The sequence below is a fragment of the Schistocerca piceifrons genome, chromosome 1, assembly GCF_021461385.2.
Source record: "Schistocerca piceifrons isolate TAMUIC-IGC-003096 chromosome 1, iqSchPice1.1, whole genome shotgun sequence".
In the NCBI taxonomy this organism is placed as follows: Eukaryota; Metazoa; Arthropoda; class Insecta; order Orthoptera; family Acrididae; genus Schistocerca; species Schistocerca piceifrons.
In genome coordinates, this window is record NC_060138.1 from 457,001,509 (window position 1) to 457,019,977 (window position 18,469).

The window sequence follows — 18,469 nt, forward strand, 5'->3', positions numbered from 1 at the left end:
CCCGCGAAGGCAGCTGGCTGCAATGCAAGTGGCGATACCCAGCAAAGCCTAGGCCAAGGTGTACGCCACAGCAGTGTCAGACACGGTCTCCATCACATGTATACGAGCAAATGAACGTGCCTGCGCTGTCAGGACTCTAACTACAGTGGTTAGCTGCATTCACCTCCGTGGCAATGTCTTGCAGTCCTCCAAGCCTCTTGACTACAGGTACCGGTATGTGGCTCGATAACAAGTGGATAGACGCCGCATCTCTCTCGCCGTCAGGTGTTGCCGCGAGTCATACTTAACGTAGCTTTCTGCACGCGTCAGCGTAGCGTCAGTCGAGCAAAGTCGAGACAAGTCGCATAGGAGGAGCAAGAAAAACGCGCAAGTCCGGTACCGGGAATCGAACCCGGGCCTCCTCGTTGAGAGCCAGGTATCCTAGCCACTAGACCAAACCGGATAACGACGGAAGTGCTCTTTCCAGCGAACGCAGCAGCCGCCCACGGTTAACTGACGACAACTGTAAAAAATCCACTCTCTCGCGTTATAGAACGGCGTGCTCCGGACGCATTTCGTGGAGACGAACGCCAGCAATGATGAGAGCAAAAGGTGCCTACAAATCCTGTCGTTGCACCACGCACTGTTCTACGACAATTCACCAAGCAGACGCTCACGCGTTGTTGTGTTGTTTCCTTTGCGGGTAATGAGTGCATCTGCCTTCGACACAGGAAACATTACACGTTCGGCAGCTGTGGGATTGGAACCCACGCCTCCGAAGAGAATGGTGCCTGAAACCAGCGCCTTAGACCGCTCGGCCACGCTACCTACACAACACGCGCGTCACAAGAGCTGCGTCCTACCCCACGAGAACACACCGCAACGGCACAAAAATGAGACGTAAAAAGTGGCAACGGTGGGATTCGAACCCACGCCTCCGGAGAGACTGGTGCCTAAAACCAGCGCCTTAGACCGCTCGGCCACGTTACCGTTGGATCAGCAGCGGCAAAACGTTTCGTTTGTACTACAAAGATCACTTCGAAATGGAAGTATCTTGGCAATCGCCGTGCCATGTATTTCCACTGCTCTCCCACTGGAAGCGTCTCTTTAGGCCATCCAACGCAAGAAAAAGCCGTGCCCGCCGTATGGTAGCGACGCCACTTGTCTGTAGCTGTCGCAGTTAAGGAGACAGCGTCAAGAGACGTTTTCGTGCCGTGACCAGGTTTCGAACCTGGGCTTTCCTTAACCACTAAAGTATCGTAGCTGTAACTGTCAGACGGAGTTAGAATGCTCCATGTATCAAACATATGTGAGCTCAAGGAGGTTACACTTGAAGGAAAAGCGGCAGGTTAACGCGATCACATCAAAACCCCCGGCAGCTACGGGATTCGAAACCGCGCCTACAGAGAGACTGGTGCCTTAAACCAGCGCCTTAAAGCGCTCGGCCACGCTACATGCGCTGCTTGGTGCGCCAGTGTTCCTAGCATTTGTAGAAACAGTGCACGCCACAGCTTCCTGTTCTGCTGGGGCTGGCTGCTCATCCATCGCACTTCAAACGACTGCCCTTTTCGACTACAGAGAGCAGCGGACGTCTGCGCTCTGGGAGGCGACATTACGTGTTGGGGATGAAGTGGTAGTGCTAACTGCGGCCTGCGGAACACGAGTGAAAAAATCAAGAGAGTACTGTCATTTCGAGTACTCGCCATTGCAACGGCAGCAAGGCAAAACTTTCAAAATTGCCGTGACCAGGATTCGAACCTGGGTTATTGCGGCCACAACGCAATGTCCTAACCACTAGACGATCACGGCCATGGCCACGGAGGCGCCCGCGAAGGCAGCTGGCTGCAATGCAAGTGGCGATACCCAGCAAAGCCTAGGCCAAGGTGTACGCCACAGCAGTGTCAGACACGGTCTCCATCACATGTATACGAGCAAATGAACGTGCCTGCGCTGTCAGGACTCTAACTACAGTGGTTAGCTGCATTCACCTCCGTGGCAATGTCTTGCAGTCCTCCAAGCCTCTTGACTACAGGTACCGGTATGTGGCTCGATAACAAGTGGATAGACGCCGCATCTCTCTCGCCGTCAGGTGTTGCCGCGAGTCATACTTAACGTAGCTTTCTGCACGCGTCAGCGTAGCGTCAGTCGAGCAAAGTCGAGACAAGTCGCATAGGAGGAGCAAGAAAAACGCGCAAGTCCGGTACCGGGAATCGAACCCGGGCCTCCTCGTTGAGAGCCAGGTATCCTAGCCACTAGACCAAACCGGATAACGACGGAAGTGCTCTTTCCAGCGAACGCAGCAGCCGCCCACGGTTAACTGACGACAACTGTAAAAAATCCACTCTCTCGCGTTATAGAACGGCGTGCTCCGGACGCATTTCGTGGAGACGAACGCCAGCAATGATGAGAGCAAAAGGTGCCTACAAATCCTGTCGTTGCACCACGCACTGTTCTACGACAATTCACCAAGCAGACGCTCACGCGTTGTTGTGTTGTTTCCTTTGCGGGCAATGAGTGCATCTGCCTTCGACACAGGAAACATTACACGTTCGGCAGCTGTGGGATTGGAACCCACGCCTCCGAAGAGAATGGTGCCTGAAACCAGCGCCTTAGACCGCTCGGCCACGCTACCTACACAACACGCGCGTCACAAGAGCTGCGTCCTACCCCACGAGAACACACCGCAACTGCACAAAAATGAGACGTAAAAAGTGGCAACGGTGGGATTCGAACCCACGCCTCCGGAGAGACTGGTGCCTAAAACCAGCGCCTTAGACCGCTCGGCCACGTTACCGTTGGATCAGCAGCGGCAAAACGTTTCGTTTGTACTACAAAGATCACTTCGAAATGGAAGTATCTTGGCAATCGCCGTGCCATGTATTTCCACTGCTCTCCCACTGGAAGCGTCTCTTTAGGCCATCCAACGCAAGAAAAAGCCGTGCCCGCCGTATGGTAGCGACGCCACTTGTCTGTAGCTGTCGCAGTTAAGGAGACAGCGTCAAGAGACGTTTTCGTGCCGTGACCAGGTTTCGAACCTGGGCTTTCCTTAACCACTAAAGTATCGTAGCTGTAACTGTCAGACGGAGTTAGAATGCTCCATGTATCAAACATATGTGAGCTCAAGGAGGTTACACTTGAAGGAAAAGCGGCAGGTTAACGCGATCACATCAAAACCCCCGGCAGCTACGGGATTCGAAACCGCGCCTACAGAGAGACTGGTGCCTTAAACCAGCGCCTTAAAGCGCTCGGCCACGCTACATGCGCTGCTTGGTGCGCCAGTGTTCCTAGCATTTGTAGAAACAGTGCACGCCACAGCTTCCTGTTCTGCTGGGGCTGGCTGCTCATCCATCGCACTTCAAACGACTGCCCTTTTCGACTACAGAGAGCAGCGGACGTCTGCGCTCTGGGAGGCGACATTACGTGTTGGGGATGAAGTGGTAGTGCTAACTGCGGCCTGCGGAACACGAGTGAAAAAATCAAGAGAGTACTGTCATTTCGAGTACTCGCCATTGCAACGGCAGCAAGGCAAAACTTTCAAAATTGCCGTGACCAGGATTCGAACCTGGGTTATTGCGGCCACAACGCAATGTCCTAACCACTAGACGATCACGGCCATGGCCACGGAGGCGCCCGCGAAGGCAGCTGGCTGCAATGCAAGTGGCGATACCCAGCAAAGCCTAGGCCAAGGTGTACGCCACAGCAGTGTCAGACACGGTCTCCATCACATGTATACGAGCAAATGAACGTGCCTGCGCTGTCAGGACTCTAACTACAGTGGTTAGCTGCATTCACCTCCGTGGCAATGTCTTGCAGTCCTCCAAGCCTCTTGACTACAGGTACCGGTATGTGGCTCGATAACAAGTGGATAGACGCCGCATCTCTCTCGCCGTCAGGTGTTGCCGCGAGTCATACTTAACGTAGCTTTCTGCACGCGTCAGCGTAGCGTCAGTCGAGCAAAGTCGAGACAAGTCGCATAGGAGGAGCAAGAATAACGCGCAAGTCCGGTACCGGGAATCGAACCCGGGCCTCCTCGTTGAGAGCCAGGTATCCTAGCCACTAGACCAAACCGGATAACGACGGAAGTGCTCTTTCCAGCGAACGCAGCAGCCGCCCACGGTTAACTGACGACAACTGTAAAAAATCCACTCTCTCGCGTTATAGAACGGCGTGCTCCGGACGCATTTCGTGGAGACGAACGCCAGCAATGATGAGAGCAAAAGGTGCCTACAAATCCTGTCGTTGCACCACGCACTGTTCTACGACAATTCACCAAGCAGACGCTCACGCGTTGTTGTGTTGTTTCCTTTGCGGGTAATGAGTGCATCTGCCTTCGACACAGGAAACATTACACGTTCGGCAGCTGTGGGATTGGAACCCACGCCTCCGAAGAGAATGGTGCCTGAAACCAGCGCCTTAGACCGCTCGGCCACGCTACCTACACAACACGCGCGTCACAAGAGCTGCGTCCTACCCCACGAGAACACACCGCAACGGCACAAAAATGAGACGTAAAAAGTGGCAACGGTGGGATTCGAACCCACGCCTCCGGAGAGACTGGTGCCTAAAACCAGCGCCTTAGACCGCTCGGCCACGTTACCGTTGGATCAGCAGCGGCAAAACGTTTCGTTTGTACTACAAAGATCACTTCGAAATGGAAGTATCTTGGCAATCGCCGTGCCATGTATTTCCACTGCTCTCCCACTGGAAGCGTCTCTTTAGGCCATCCAACGCAAGAAAAAGCCGTGCCCGCCGTATGGTAGCGACGCCACTTGTCTGTAGCTGTCGCAGTTAAGGAGACAGCGTCAAGAGACGTTTTCGTGCCGTGACCAGGTTTCGAACCTGGGCTTTCCTTAACCACTAAAGTATCGTAGCTGTAACTGTCAGACGGAGTTAGAATGCTCCATGTATCAAACATATGTGAGCTCAAGGAGGTTACACTTGAAGGAAAAGCGGCAGGTTAACGCGATCACATCAAAACCCCCGGCAGCTACGGGATTCGAAACCGCGCCTACAGAGAGACTGGTGCCTTAAACCAGCGCCTTAAAGCGCTCGGCCACGCTACATGCGCTGCTTGGTGCGCCAGTGTTCCTAGCATTTGTAGAAACAGTGCACGCCACAGCTTCCTGTTCTGCTGGGGCTGGCTGCTCATCCATCGCACTTCAAACGACTGCCCTTTTCGACTACAGAGAGCAGCGGACGTCTGCGCTCTGGGAGGCGACATTACGTGTTGGGGATGAAGTGGTAGTGCTAACTGCGGCCTGCGGAACACGAGTGAAAAAATCAAGAGAGTACTGTCATTTCGAGTACTCGCCATTGCAACGGCAGCAAGGCAAAACTTTCAAAATTGCCGTGACCAGGATTCGAACCTGGGTTATTGCGGCCACAACGCAATGTCCTAACCACTAGACGATCACGGCCATGGCCACGGAGGCGCCCGCGAAGGCAGCTGGCTGCAATGCAAGTGGCGATACCCAGCAAAGCCTAGGCCAAGGTGTACGCCACAGCAGTGTCAGACACGGTCTCCATCACATGTATACGAGCAAATGAACGTGCCTGCGCTGTCAGGACTCTAACTACAGTGGTTAGCTGCATTCACCTCCGTGGCAATGTCTTGCAGTCCTCCAAGCCTCTTGACTACAGGTACCGGTATGTGGCTCGATAACAAGTGGATAGACGCCGCATCTCTCTCGCCGTCAGGTGTTGCCGCGAGTCATACTTAACGTAGCTTTCTGCACGCGTCAGCGTAGCGTCAGTCGAGCAAAGTCGAGACAAGTCGCATAGGAGGAGCAAGAAAAACGCGCAAGTCCGGTACCGGGAATCGAACCCGGGCCTCCTCGTTGAGAGCCAGGTATCCTAGCCACTAGACCAAACCGGATAACGACGGAAGTGCTCTTTCCAGCGAACGCAGCAGCCGCCCACGGTTAACTGACGACAACTGTAAAAAATCCACTCTCTCGCGTTATAGAACGGCGTGCTCCGGACGCATTTCGTGGAGACGAACGCCAGCAATGATGAGAGCAAAAGGTGCCTACAAATCCTGTCGTTGCACCACGCACTGTTCTACGACAATTCACCAAGCAGACGCTCACGCGTTGTTGTGTTGTTTCCTTTGCGGGTAATGAGTGCATCTGCCTTCGACACAGGAAACATTACACGTTCGGCAGCTGTGGGATTGGAACCCACGCCTCCGAAGAGAATGGTGCCTGAAACCAGCGCCTTAGACCGCTCGGCCACGCTACCTACACAACACGCGCGTCACAAGAGCTGCGTCCTACCCCACGAGAACACACCGCAACGGCACAAAAATGAGACGTAAAAAGTGGCAACGGTGGGATTCGAACCCACGCCTCCGGAGAGACTGGTGCCTAAAACCAGCGCCTTAGACCGCTCGGCCACGTTACCGTTGGATCAGCAGCGGCAAAACGTTTCGTTTGTACTACAAAGATCACTTCGAAATGGAAGTATCTTGGCAATCGCCGTGCCATGTATTTCCACTGCTCTCCCACTGGAAGCGTCTCTTTAGGCCATCCAACGCAAGAAAAAGCCGTGCCCGCCGTATGGTAGCGACGCCACTTGTCTGTAGCTGTCGCAGTTAAGGAGACAGCGTCAAGAGACGTTTTCGTGCCGTGACCAGGTTTCGAACCTGGGCTTTCCTTAACCACTAAAGTATCGTAGCTGTAACTGTCAGACGGAGTTAGAATGCTCCATGTATCAAACATATGTGAGCTCAAGGAGGTTACACTTGAAGGAAAAGCGGCAGGTTAACGCGATCACATCAAAACCCCCGGCAGCTACGGGATTCGAAACCGCGCCTACAGAGAGACTGGTGCCTTAAACCAGCGCCTTAAAGCGCTCGGCCACGCTACATGCGCTGCTTGGTGCGCCAGTGTTCCTAGCATTTGTAGAAACAGTGCACGCCACAGCTTCCTGTTCTGCTGGGGCTGGCTGCTCATCCATCGCACTTCAAACGACTGCCCTTTTCGACTACAGAGAGCAGCGGACGTCTGCGCTCTGGGAGGCGACATTACGTGTTGGGGATGAAGTGGTAGTGCTAACTGCGGCCTGCGGAACACGAGTGAAAAAATCAAGAGAGTACTGTCATTTCGAGTACTCGCCATTGCAACGGCAGCAAGGCAAAACTTTCAAAATTGCCGTGACCAGGATTCGAACCTGGGTTATTGCGGCCACAACGCAATGTCCTAACCACTAGACGATCACGGCCATGGCCACGGAGGCGCCCGCGAAGGCAGCTGGCTGCAATGCAAGTGGCGATACCCAGCAAAGCCTAGGCCAAGGTGTACGCCACAGCAGTGTCAGACACGGTCTCCATCACATGTATACGAGCAAATGAACGTGCCTGCGCTGTCAGGACTCTAACTACAGTGGTTAGCTGCATTCACCTCCGTGGCAATGTCTTGCAGTCCTCCAAGCCTCTTGACTACAGGTACCGGTATGTGGCTCGATAACAAGTGGATAGACGCCGCATCTCTCTCGCCGTCAGGTGTTGCCGCGAGTCATACTTAACGTAGCTTTCTGCACGCGTCAGCGTAGCGTCAGTCGAGCAAAGTCGAGACAAGTCGCATAGGAGGAGCAAGAAAAACGCGCAAGTCCGGTACCGGGAATCGAACCCGGGCCTCCTCGTTGAGAGCCAGGTATCCTAGCCAGTAGACCAAACCGGATAACGACGGAAGTGCTCTTTCCAGCGAACGCAGCAGCCGCCCACGGTTAACTGACGACAACTGTAAAAAATCCACTCTCTCGCGTTATAGAACGGCGTGCTCCGGACGCATTTCGTGGAGACGAACGCCAGCAATGATGAGAGCAAAAGGTGCCTACAAATCCTGTCGTTGCACCACGCACTGTTCTACGACAATTCACCAAGCAGACGCTCACGCGTTGTTGTGTTGTTTCCTTTGCGGGTAATGAGTGCATCTGCCTTCGACACAGGAAACATTACACGTTCGGCAGCTGTGGGATTGGAACCCACGCCTCCGAAGAGAATGGTGCCTGAAACCAGCGCCTTAGACCGCTCGGCCACGCTACCTACACAACACGCGCGTCACAAGAGCTGCGTCCTACCCCACGAGAACACACCGCAACTGCACAAAAATGAGACGTAAAAAGTGGCAACGGTGGGATTCGAACCCACGCCTCCGGAGAGTCTGGTGCCTAAAACCAGCGCCTTAGACCGCTCGGCCACGTTACCGTTGGATCAGCAGCGGCAAAACGTTTCGTTTGTACTACAAAGATCACTTCGAAATGGAAGTATCTTGGCAATCGCCGTGCCATGTATTTCCACTGCTCTCCCACTGGAAGCGTCTCTTTAGGCCATCCAACGCAAGAAAAAGCCGTGCCCGCCGTATGGTAGCGACGCCACTTGTCTGTAGCTGTCGCAGTTAAGGAGACAGCGTCAAGAGACGTTTTCGTGCCGTGACCAGGTTTCGAACCTGGGCTTTCCTTAACCACTAAAGTATCGTAGCTGTAACTGTCAGACGGAGTTAGAATGCTCCATGTATCAAACATATGTGAGCTCAAGGAGGTTACACTTGAAGGAAAAGCGGCAGGTTAACGCGATCACATCAAAACCCCCGGCAGCTACGGGATTCGAAACCGCGCCTACAGAGAGACTGGTGCCTTAAACCAGCGCCTTAAAGCGCTCGGCCACGCTACATGCGCTGCTTGGTGCGCCAGTGTTCCTAGCATTTGTAGAAACAGTGCACGCCACAGCTTCCTGTTCTGCTGGGGCTGGCTGCTCATCCATCGCACTTCAAACGACTGCCCTTTTCGACTACAGAGAGCAGCGGACGTCTGCGCTCTGGGAGGCGACATTACGTGTTGGGGATGAAGTGGTAGTGCTAACTGCGGCCTGCGGAACACGAGTGAAAAAATCAAGAGAGTACTGTCATTTCGAGTACTCGCCATTGCAACGGCAGCAAGGCAAAACTTTCAAAATTGCCGTGACCAGGATTCGAACCTGGGTTATTGCGGCCACAACGCAATGTCCTAACCACTAGACGATCACGGCCATGGCCACGGAGGCGCCCGCGAAGGCAGCTGGCTGCAATGCAAGTGGCGATACCCAGCAAAGCCTAGGCCAAGGTGTACGCCACAGCAGTGTCAGACACGGTCTCCATCACATGTATACGAGCAAATGAACGTGCCTGCGCTGTCAGGACTCTAACTACAGTGGTTAGCTGCATTCACCTCCGTGGCAATGTCTTGCAGTCCTCCAAGCCTCTTGACTACAGGTACCGGTATGTGGCTCGATAACAAGTGGATAGACGCCGCATCTCTCTCGCCGTCAGGTGTTGCCGCGAGTCATACTTAACGTAGCTTTCTGCACGCGTCAGCGTAGCGTCAGTCGAGACAAGTCGCATAGGAGGAGCAAGAAAAACGCGCAAGTCCGGTACCGGGAATCGAACCCGGGCCTCCTCGTTGAGAGCCAGGTATCCTAGCCACTAGACCAAACCGGATAACGACGGAAGTGCTCTTTCCAGCGAACGCAGCAGCCGCCCACGGTTAACTGACGACAACTGTAAAAAATCCACTCTCTCGCGTTATAGAACGGCGTGCTCCGGACGCATTTCGTGGAGACGAACGCCAGCAATGATGAGAGCAAAAGGTGCCTACAAATCCTGTCGTTGCACCACGCACTGTTCTACGACAATTCACCAAGCAGACGCTCACGCGTTGTTGTGTTGTTTCCTTTGCGGGCAATGAGTGCATCTGCCTTCGACACAGGAAACATTACACGTTCGGCAGCTGTGGGATTGGAACCCACGCCTCCGAAGAGAATGGTGCCTGAAACCAGCGCCTTAGACCGCTCGGCCACGCTACCTACACAACACGCGCGTCACAAGAGCTGCGTCCTACCCCACGAGAACACACCGCAACTGCACAAAAATGAGACGTAAAAAGTGGCAACGGTGGGATTCGAACCCACGCCTCCGGAGAGACTGGTGCCTAAAACCAGCGCCTTAGACCGCTCGGCCACGTTACCGTTGGATCAGCAGCGGCAAAACGTTTCGTTTGTACTACAAAGATCACTTCGAAATGGAAGTATCTTGGCAATCGCCGTGCCATGTATTTCCACTGCTCTCCCACTGGAAGCGTCTCTTTAGGCCATCCAACGCAAGAAAAAGCCGTGCCCGCCGTATGGTAGCGACGCCACTTGTCTGTAGCTGTCGCAGTTAAGGAGACAGCGTCAAGAGACGTTTTCGTGCCGTGACCAGGTTTCGAACCTGGGCTTTCCTTAACCACTAAAGTATCGTAGCTGTAACTGTCAGACGGAGTTAGAATGCTCCATGTATCAAACATATGTGAGCTCAAGGAGGTTACACTTGAAGGAAAAGCGGCAGGTTAACGCGATCACATCAAAACCCCCGGCAGCTACGGGATTCGAAACCGCGCCTACAGAGAGACTGGTGCCTTAAACCAGCGCCTTAAAGCGCTCGGCCACGCTACATGCGCTGCTTGGTGCGCCAGTGTTCCTAGCATTTGTAGAAACAGTGCACGCCACAGCTTCCTGTTCTGCTGCGACTGGCTGCTCATCCATCGCACTTCAAACGACTGCCCTTTTCGACTACAGAGAGCAGCGGACGTCTGCGCTCTGGGAGGCGACATTACGTGTTGGGGATGAAGTGGTAGTGCTAACTGCGGCCTGCGGAACACGAGTGAAAAAATCAAGAGAGTACTGTCATTTCGAGTACTCGCCATTGCAACGGCAGCAAGGCAAAACTTTCAAAATTGCCGTGACCAGGATTCGAACCTGGGTTATTGCGGCCACAACGCAATGTCCTAACCACTAGACGATCACGGCCATGGCCACGGAGGCGCCCGCGAAGGCAGCTGGCTGCAATGCAAGTGGCGATACCCAGCAAAGCCTAGGCCAAGGTGTACGCCACAGCAGTGTCAGACACGGTCTCCATCACATGTATACGAGCAAATGAACGTGCCTGCGCTGTCAGGACTCTAACTACAGTGGTTAGCTGCATTCACCTCCGTGGCAATGTCTTGCAGTCCTCCAAGCCTCTTGACTACAGGTAGCGGTATGTGGCTCGATAACAAGTGGATAGACGCCGCATCTCTCTCGCCGTCAGGTGTTGCCGCGAGTCATACTTAACGTAGCTTTCTGCACGCGTCAGCGTAGCGTCAGTCGAGCAAAGTCGAGACAAGTCGCATAGGAGGAGCAAGAAAAACGCGCAAGTCCGGTACCGGGAATCGAACCCGGGCCTCCTCGTTGAGAGCCAGGTATCCTAGCCACTAGACCAAACCGGATAACGACGGAAGTGCTCTTTCCAGCGAACGCAGCAGCCGCCCACGGTTAACTGACGACAACTGTAAAAAATCCACTCTCTCGCGTTATAGAACGGCGTGCTCCGGACGCATTTCGTGGAGACGAACGCCAGCAATGATGAGAGCAAAAGGTGCCTACAAATCCTGTCGTTGCACCACGCACTGTTCTACGACAATTCACCAAGCAGACGCTCACGCGTTGTTGTGTTGTTTCCTTTGCGGGCAATGAGTGCATCTGCCTTCGACACAGGAAACATTACACGTTCGGCAGCTGTGGGATTGGAACCCACGCCTCCGAAGAGAATGGTGCCTGAAACCAGCGCCTTAGACCGCTCGGCCACGCTACCTACACAACACGCGCGTCACAAGAGCTGCGTCCTACCCCACGAGAACACACCGCAACGGCACAAAAATGAGACGTAAAAAGTGGCAACTTTTTTTTTTTTTTTTTTTTTTTATTACGGTGAATCCTGCTGTTACACCACGCACCACTGTGCTACGACAGTTTAAGAAACCGACGCTGCGCTTTTTCCTTCGCGGGAAATCAGTGCTCCTGTTTTCGAGACAGAAAACGTTGGCAGCTTTTTTTTTTTTTTTTTTTTTTTTTTTTTTTTTTCTTTTTTTTTTTTTTTTTTTTTTTTTTTTTTTTTTTCTTGCAAACAGAAAGGATGAATTGTTGTACTGTCCATTCAGCTGAAAAACCGTAAACTCCTCGGTATGGTTCCGTGAGCGTCTACGTCCTCCGGTAGACGTTGGTGGTCAAGATGATGTGATGGAATCGGAGAGACTGGGTGGCTTTGAGGAAAGTTTCTTGTGGCTGTTTACCGCTAGCGAAGCATCGAAGGAAAACTAAAACCCTCTTGAAGTGAAAGTGCAGGCCTATAATGACAGCAAAGCAGTCGCTCGGCGCCTACACGCCTTAAAATAAAAAATGAAAGAATAACAGCGCATCAGGCGCTTTCCACCTAAATGCAATAAAGAAAGAATAAAATTTGAAAAAAAAGAATAAAAAATCAAATACTGCCTGAGTTAGTCCTCTCAGTAACAGGGAAGGAACACCCTTCACACGTCCCTTGAGATTATATTCAAAATGCTTCGTGGCGGCCATTAAAATAAGTAATGAAAAAAGTCACAAAAATTAAAAATATCGACACATGTCAAAGGAATGAGTAGACTCACAAACGTTCCGAACTGTCCGGCGGATCACGAAAAGGAAAACACAATCCTCTCCGACGTGTTAAGAAGAAAGTAAAAAAAAATCCACTTTTCTTAAAAACCAAACAATCTCCGTGGCAGCGCGGTGCGCAACGCCCCCGTGAATGTACGTCAATGACGGAGGAACCAGACGGTATAAAAAATGAATAAAAACAGAAAAAAATCACTAAACGACAACGAAACACAAACACACACGAACACAGGATAAAACTTTGTTAAACTTTTCGTCGTCGTTGCCACGTGGCAGTCCGGCACAAGCGGAAGCATCGTACTTGTTGTATGTTGCACTGTTCCTGTAGCATTCAATTTACATTAACTACGTATCCGGACCCGGAGACAATGCAAAACACAGAAGGAAAAAAAGTCGCAGCAGTGCAGTGTTAATTACAACAGTTTGTCGTGGGCAAATGCGAGTGCAATTTGCAGAAAATTGGCAAAGATTTTGTGATAGTCTTTCCTGGTTTTAATGAGGTCATGTTGCGTGGACAAATGAACCAGATAGGCATAGTCGTCCGTAAGTCGCAATTGCAGGAGGGCGAACACAGTGTGAGCCACGATCCATACAGTGGCGGCACGCTTCGTATGCGGATATGGGTTGAAGTCTGGGATCAAAGCCGTGTCCGCAGAAAAAGCGGCAGCGCTGGTCCGGTTGATAAGTGCGAGCATCCTGGCGGCAATGTTCCAAATCGACAGTGACCTTAGGCACACGAAACGATGTTCTAAGGTGTCGTCTTGGCGACAGTCTTCACACAAGCTCGATGGAGATAAGTGAATGCGGCGCAACTTTTCGTTGGTGGGGAGAATTCGGTTAACCACTTGGTACCAAAAGCTGCTGACGTCCGCTGACAGGAAGGGAGCGTGAACGTGAGCCCACGCCGTCCTCCACGCAGATCGCGGGTAGCGCGCCTCCATCTTATTACCGACTGGCCGTCCTCTTAGTCCCTGGTAGACACGTTTCACAGTCCGTGTTCGATAGTCGAGTACATCGGCGGCAAGATAACTTTTTTGAATGTAGTATTCTCGAACATAACGCAGCTGAAACGGTATTGCAGTCGGGTCGAGAGGTGCCGCTTCAGATAGAGGCCGATGAATAGCGAACAGAACAGCTGTGGGGCTCGACGGATCCTGTTCAATGGTGACGCTCGTCCGATGAAGGAGCAACGCTGCGGCTTTCATAGCAAAATGAATGAGGCCGAGTCCACCCTGTTCGCGCGGCAAAGTACATGTTTCGTAAGATACCTTGAAAATATGGCCCCGCCACAATAGCCAATAGACTGCCTGTGTTATGGCTCTGCCCAAATTCTTGGGTACCTGAAATAACTGAGCGAGGTACCAGGCTTTGCTCAGCAAGAAAACATTTATTAAAATCACCCGCTGTGTTAATGCGAGGGTGCGAGTAGCGGACAGGCTAGCCATAGCTCGTATGCCATTTAAGACAATACGCCAGTTGTAGGACGCTGTCTGTAACAGATTGGCGTGAAAGCGAACACCCAAAATCTTGTGTTCCTGCTTCACTGTAAACCATGGGCGTTTGAAGCCCCGTGTCGCCGCATATATAGGCAGAAAAACCGTCTTACGGGTATTGATGCTCGCACCGGATGCACGTTCATACTGCGTAAGAACAGCGCGTATTGTATCAAAGTCGGCAGCCGAGGACACCAAGAGGCCAAGGTCGTCAGCATAAGCGCGACAAACGTGCTTCTCATCCCCAATACGTATTCCCCTACAAACACTGTGCAACTTACGCAACAAAGGATCTAAGGAAATGGCGTAAAGCGCCATTGACAGAGGGCACCCTTGTTTGACTGAACAGCAGAGCGGAACAGGTTTCGATAAAAGCCCATTGATACTAATCCGTGAGGTGGAATTTTTGAAAAGGTTAAAAATCATAGTTATATACTTTACACCGAAACCAAACTTCTGGAGCACCCGTCGGAGATATAGATGGCTAACTCTGTCAAAAGCCATTGCAAAATCGATGGATAAAATGCCAAAAGGAATCCTATTCGTCGAAGCATAGGCAATGGCATCGCGGTATGTCGACACAGCACCATAGAGAGTGCGTTGAGGTACTGCACAGTATTGAAAGGGACTAATCAGTTTTTTCATAACCAGCTTCAAGCGGGAGGAGACACATTTGGTGAAGAGTTTGTAATCACCATTAAGAAGGGTGATTGGTCTAAGATTGCACAGTTTCCTGGTGACTGGAACCTTTGGAACCAAGACCACAATACCTTCCAAGAAGGACGCAGGGACATCCACACCATTTAAAATTTCATTAAAAACATCAGTCAGGGCAGAGCCAAACAAGTGCCAGAAATGCATATAAAATTCCGGTGGCAACCCATCAGCGCCCGGTGATTTATTCTGGGAACACAGTTTTAAGACATCACCCACTTCGTCCACGGTAAAGTTTTCTGTGAGGCGACGGCGATCCGCTACGGATAAGACGTACGGAACGTCGTGGAGAAGCGCGGAAATCGCGGCAGCATCAGTGTATTTCTCACTGAAAAGTTCGATGAAGTGACGGTGGGCCTCGGCAAGAATTGCCGCCTGGCTATTAAGCCGCGCACCGTCAGCTGATTCCAGCTCTGTGACGTAACGTCGCCGCGCGCGCCGGCGTTCGCGCAGCTGATGAAACACGGAAGGCGCTTCATCAGCCAGCGCCCCGGGGGCTCGGCTCCGTACGACAGATCCGCGCAACGATTCCCTTTTCAAATCCAGAAGACGGTGTTTTATACGCCGAATTGTCGCCATCCGAAGAGCGGGATTATTTGTGTGCAGGTGGATGGCATCATTTAAACAGCTCTCGTAAAATTGCAACGTAGAACGCTCCCAGTGAGCAACATCCTGACTGAACTCCAGGATGGCCTTGCGTAATGCCGGCTTAACAGATTCTACCCACCATGACAAAGTAGAGGCATAGAGACCGCGATATTTCAGCACCCTCTGCCACACACGCACGATAACCGGCGCAAAATGTGGATGTGAGAGATGTCGCACATTAAACTTCCATAATCGACTGGCGCGGGGTTTAATCGCCAACAGAGAATGAAAGCGGCAGACATACGCACAATGATCGGAAAAAATCACGGGGTGAACAGAGGATTCCGTAAGACAGTGCTGTTTATCACGAGAAACATAAATTCTATCAAGCCGACTCCGACCCGTGGGGTAAAAGAAAGTAAATCCCACGGCCCGCGGATGTAAATAACACCACGAGTCAATTAAATTCATCTCAGTAACGAGCGTCTGTAATTCTAGGCACTTATACGGCCGCGGCTCCTGATCTCTACCTTCCAGCACGCAGTTAAAATCGCCGCCCATGACTACAGGCAGGTGGGGGCCCTGTAAAAGGTGACAAATGTCACTACTATAAAACACACGGCGACGTGGCTGCCCGTCGGCACCAGAAGGGGCGTACACGTTAACATATCGTACGTTGTTGATCGTGCAAGCTACACCACGACCGTTAGGAATCGTAGCGACATTACTATAGTCATGACCAACACGAATTAAAATGGCAGTACCACAATTACACTCGATATCAAAGTTCAAAAGTACTTGATAGCCCGGAATGGAGTGAAGTAGATCTATCACAACCTCCTGCAAAAACACTATGTCAGCAGCAATGTAATTTATAAAACCCACAAAACTTGCAAACTTCACAGGCGACTCCAATTTATTAAGATTAATAGTAGCCACAACTGATGGAGGGCGTGCTACCATAGACAACAAGGAAAAACAAATAAAACAAATTAGACGGCAGGAGTGGACCCACCCTCCTGCTCCATATCGTCTGCCCAGTCACAACGTTCAGACGGTGCAGCTGAAGTAGGCGGTTCTTGTGTGGGAGGTGCAGACGCGGAATCCTGTGAAGGGGGACGCGTGCGACGCTGGGGGGCGTCTTCCGCCTTACGCTTAACCGAAAGTTGTGCCGGGTTCGTTGCCTGAGACGTCGTAGTGTCCATTGCTAGATTTACATCAGAGTGGTGCAACATTTCCTTTAACTGCCGTACAACCGCTTCCCGCCTGTCTTCCGACACACTTGTCGTAGGCGCTGGCTGACTGCTCGCCACAGGACGCGGTGGACGACGCCCCCCCGCAACCGACGGCCGAGATTCGACTACGGGGCGGGGCGAGGGCTTATGCGCCGGCTTTTGCACAGATTTTGTCTTTTGTTTCGACTTCTGACGGGGAACCTGCTTCCACTCCGGAGACGGGCTGCGTTCTCCGCGAGAAAAGGTTCGTTTTTCTAAAATCCGCGAACTACTGGCACTGCGGAAGCGGTCAGTATTGCCGCGCCTGTCTGAAACACTTTCACGCCTTGGCTTTGGTTCCTGTGAGGCAGGAGCCGCGTCCGGAACACCTTGAGGTAGAGAATTAGATGGTGACGAATCCACTACCGCAACAGGGGGGGTAACCACCTGAACGGGTTCTGATCCGGGCCGTTCCGGAACTTCAGGCACAGCCGGAGGCGGAATCGGCACAGTAGCGGCGGGAACTGACTGAGAAGGTACGGACAAGGTTTGAACAGAATCAGAACCGGTTGCAGTGGCATCGACATCCATCGCGATCGCAGCAACTAACGGCGTTTCCGTTTCCGCGGAACGTGCCGGTGAACGGGGAACACCTAACAACACGGCCGCGTACGACGCGTCGTCATCTTGCCCACGGGGCGGTAGCTGCACAGGGCGCCTACGCCTAGGACAATTTTGCCGAAAATGGTCTGTGGCATTACAATAGGAGCACGTTTGCGGCTGACCACTATACGAAATAAAAGCCCGGTGGCCGGCCATAACCAAAAACGAGGGAACGTGCTTCCTCACAATCATTTTGACACTACGAATACCGTTCTCAACTTGATAGATATAAGCGGAAGACCACTTTTCTTTCGTAATTGACAAAACTGTGCCATAAGGCATAAGGCTACGAGCTATAGTCTCATTCCTGGTTTCAAACGGAAGATTGAATACTCTAACGTTACGGATACCAAATCCAGCATTCGACAGAGTAACATTACTAATTGTCCCATCAGAGTGCTTGAATTTTCGTACACCACCGTTTTCACTTACGAGAGCATCGCACAATTCCGGACATTTTAATTTAACAAACAAAGAGTTCAAGAACGCGTCTAATTGCAATCCTAACACATCACTTTCAGGAATTTTCAAGTCATTCTTCATCCACGAATGAATTTCAAAAGCAGACGGTCGGGTTACGTTTCTATCAAACTCGCATTGGATATTATTTTCTCGGTCTTCGGAATCCATGTTAACTTACAGTTCAGCTGACTAGTGCAGCGAAGAAACAGTCACCGCGATGAACCGCCGCCGACCGCGAAGCACACGTAAACACCGCCCGACACGCCGGAGCGAGCGCGCGATGTGTTCGGGCCCACGACTCCGAAGAGACTGGTGCCTAAAACCAGCGCCTTAGACCGCTCGGCCACGTTACCGTTGGATCAGCAGCGGCAAAACGTTTCGTTTGTACTACAAAGATCACTTCGAAATGGAAGTATCTTGGCAATCGCCGTGCCATGTATTTCCACTGCTCTCCCACTGGAAGCGTCTCTTTAGGCCATCCAACGCAAGAAAAAGCCGTGCCCGCCGTATGGTAGCGACGCCACTTGTCTGTAGCTGTCGCAGTTAAGGAGACAGCGTCAAGAGACGTTTTCGTGCCGTGACCAGGTTTCGAACCTGGGCTTTCCTTAACCACTAAAGTATCGTAGCTGTAACTGTCAGACGGAGTTAGAATGCTCCATGTATCAAACATATGTGAGCTCAAGGAGGTTACACTTGAAGGAAAAGCGGCAGGTTAACGCGATCACATCAAAACCCCCGGCAGCTACGGGATTCGAAACCGCGCCTACAGAGAGACTGGTGCCTTAAACCAGCGCCTTAAAGCGCTCGGCCACGCTACATGCGCTGCTTGGTGCGCCAGTGTTCCTAGCATTTGTAGAAACAGTGCACGCCACAGC

The 18,469-nt window shown here is 52.0% G+C and overlaps 18 non-coding genes across 18 annotated transcripts; all 18 read right to left on the bottom strand.

The window, feature by feature from the left end:
- Positions 1–370: 370 nt before the first annotated feature.
- On the bottom strand, positions 371–442 carry Trnae-cuc. Its single transcript has one exon. It is a non-coding gene; the product is annotated as a tRNA-Glu (tRNA).
- Positions 443–887: 445 nt separating this feature from the next.
- Trnal-uag lies at positions 888–969 on the bottom strand. Its single transcript has one exon. It is a non-coding gene; the product is annotated as a tRNA-Leu (tRNA).
- Positions 970–1,716: 747 nt separating this feature from the next.
- On the bottom strand, positions 1,717–1,788 carry Trnah-gug. Its single transcript has one exon. It is a non-coding gene; the product is annotated as a tRNA-His (tRNA).
- A 386-nt stretch (positions 1,789–2,174) lies between these two features.
- Positions 2,175–2,246, bottom strand: Trnae-cuc. Its single transcript has one exon. It is a non-coding gene; the product is annotated as a tRNA-Glu (tRNA).
- A 445-nt stretch (positions 2,247–2,691) lies between these two features.
- On the bottom strand, positions 2,692–2,773 carry Trnal-uag. Its single transcript has one exon. It is a non-coding gene; the product is annotated as a tRNA-Leu (tRNA).
- Positions 2,774–3,520: 747 nt separating this feature from the next.
- On the bottom strand, positions 3,521–3,592 carry Trnah-gug. The gene has a single exon. It is a non-coding gene; the product is annotated as a tRNA-His (tRNA).
- A 386-nt stretch (positions 3,593–3,978) lies between these two features.
- On the bottom strand, positions 3,979–4,050 carry Trnae-cuc. Its single transcript has one exon. It is a non-coding gene; the product is annotated as a tRNA-Glu (tRNA).
- A 445-nt stretch (positions 4,051–4,495) lies between these two features.
- Trnal-uag lies at positions 4,496–4,577 on the bottom strand. The gene has a single exon. It is a non-coding gene; the product is annotated as a tRNA-Leu (tRNA).
- A 747-nt stretch (positions 4,578–5,324) lies between these two features.
- On the bottom strand, positions 5,325–5,396 carry Trnah-gug. The gene has a single exon. It is a non-coding gene; the product is annotated as a tRNA-His (tRNA).
- Positions 5,397–5,782: 386 nt separating this feature from the next.
- Trnae-cuc lies at positions 5,783–5,854 on the bottom strand. Its single transcript has one exon. It is a non-coding gene; the product is annotated as a tRNA-Glu (tRNA).
- A 445-nt stretch (positions 5,855–6,299) lies between these two features.
- On the bottom strand, positions 6,300–6,381 carry Trnal-uag. The gene has a single exon. It is a non-coding gene; the product is annotated as a tRNA-Leu (tRNA).
- A 747-nt stretch (positions 6,382–7,128) lies between these two features.
- Positions 7,129–7,200, bottom strand: Trnah-gug. Its single transcript has one exon. It is a non-coding gene; the product is annotated as a tRNA-His (tRNA).
- Positions 7,201–8,103: 903 nt separating this feature from the next.
- Positions 8,104–8,185, bottom strand: Trnal-uag. The gene has a single exon. It is a non-coding gene; the product is annotated as a tRNA-Leu (tRNA).
- Positions 8,186–8,932: 747 nt separating this feature from the next.
- On the bottom strand, positions 8,933–9,004 carry Trnah-gug. The gene has a single exon. It is a non-coding gene; the product is annotated as a tRNA-His (tRNA).
- A 376-nt stretch (positions 9,005–9,380) lies between these two features.
- Trnae-cuc lies at positions 9,381–9,452 on the bottom strand. Its single transcript has one exon. It is a non-coding gene; the product is annotated as a tRNA-Glu (tRNA).
- A 445-nt stretch (positions 9,453–9,897) lies between these two features.
- Positions 9,898–9,979, bottom strand: Trnal-uag. Its single transcript has one exon. It is a non-coding gene; the product is annotated as a tRNA-Leu (tRNA).
- A 747-nt stretch (positions 9,980–10,726) lies between these two features.
- On the bottom strand, positions 10,727–10,798 carry Trnah-gug. Its single transcript has one exon. It is a non-coding gene; the product is annotated as a tRNA-His (tRNA).
- A 386-nt stretch (positions 10,799–11,184) lies between these two features.
- On the bottom strand, positions 11,185–11,256 carry Trnae-cuc. The gene has a single exon. It is a non-coding gene; the product is annotated as a tRNA-Glu (tRNA).
- Positions 11,257–18,469: the final 7,213 nt, after the last annotated feature.